At 42.8% G+C, this 1,460-nt stretch overlaps 1 pseudogene; it reads left to right on the forward strand.

Annotated features, from left to right (window-relative positions):
- Window positions 1-265: 265 nt before the first annotated feature.
- Window positions 266-1,078, forward strand: LOC111146274 (annotated as a pseudogene).
- The last annotated feature ends 382 nt before the right edge of the window (window positions 1,079-1,460 follow it).

Here is a 1,460-nt window from a genome sequence, read left to right on the forward strand (position 1 = left end):
ATATTTTTTCTTTATTTTTATAGTTAGGACATCATAATAAAATATGTATATAGATGGTTTATTATCTATGAATTTCTTTTTAGAACAGTAAATGGAACTTAACAAAACATTCATTTAAAATTAGGTCATTGAAAAAAATAAATAAATAAAATTAGGTCATTGGCTTTCCATGCTACCCAGGGAGGGGTCCATACAACATTGTTCTGTGTTCCCGTGCAACTTAAAGGGAAACTTTCACAATATCTGCAGACCTGATGTCCTGTAAATGAAAGAGGAGGATGTCATTAAATTCCTTGCAGCAGGAACCAACTTATATGGCACCAGCTTTGACATCCAAATGGAACAGTACATCTACAAGAGGAAAAGTGATGGCATCTACATCATAAATCTGAAGAGGACCTCGGAGAAGCTTCTGCTGGCAGCTCTTGCCGTTGTTGCTATGGAAAACTGAGCTGATGTCAATGTCTTATCATGCGGGAATACTGACCAGGGAGCTATGCTGAAGTTTGCTGCTGTTATAGGAGCCACTCCTATTGCTGGCTGCTTCACTTCTGGAAGCTTTGCTAACCAGATCCAGGCAGTCTTCCAGGAGACTTCTGGTGGTTACTGACCACCAGCTTCTCACAGGGGTTCTTATGTTAACTTGCCTGCCATCACTCTGTGTAACACAGACTCTCCACCGCACTATGTGCACATTGCCATCCCTTGCAACAACAAGGGAGCTCACTAGTGGGTCTGATGTGAATGTGGACCCAGGAAATTCACATGAGTGGCACCATTTTCCTGTGAACACATGCCTGATCTCTACTTCTCCGGAGACCTTGAAGAGATTGAAAAGGAAGAACAGCTATTGCTGAAAAGGTTGTGATCCAGGAGGAATTTCAGTGTGAATGGGCTGCTCCAGCTCCTAAGTTCACTGCTCCTCAACCTGAGGTCGCAGATTGGTCTGAAGGCATGTAGGTGCCCTATGTGCTTATTCAGCAGTTCCCTACAGAAAACTGGAGTGCTCAGTCTGCCACTGAAGACTCCCACTGCTCAGACCACTGACTGGGTAAGAACAACTACTGAGTGGTCTTAAGCTGCTCTTCCAGAAAGGCAAACAAAATGGAAATAAAATTGAAGGAAAATAAACAGTTTCTTTAAAAAAAAAAAAAATCAGGTCATTGAGTCTAATCAGATTAAGAATCCTTGACCTAGGGGCACCTGGGTGGCTCAGTGGGTTAAGCCGCTGCCTTCGGCTCAGGTCATGATCTCAGGTCCTGGGATCAAGTCCCACATCAGGCTCTCTGCTCAGCAGGGAGCCTGCTTCCCTCTCTCTCTCTCTCTCTCTGCCTGCCTCTCTGCCTACTTGTGATCTATTTCTGTCAAACAAATAAAAAAAAAAAAAAAAAAAAAAGAATCCTTGACCTAACCTGATACTATAGTACCATCTGTTGAAGGCAAGAAAGGATTGAAGATAA

The sequence above is a fragment of the Enhydra lutris genome, unplaced genomic scaffold (assembly GCF_002288905.1).
Source record: "Enhydra lutris kenyoni isolate GAN:26980312 unplaced genomic scaffold, ASM228890v2 scaffoldscaffold2, whole genome shotgun sequence".
Lineage (NCBI taxonomy): Eukaryota > Metazoa > Chordata > Mammalia > Carnivora > Mustelidae > Enhydra > Enhydra lutris.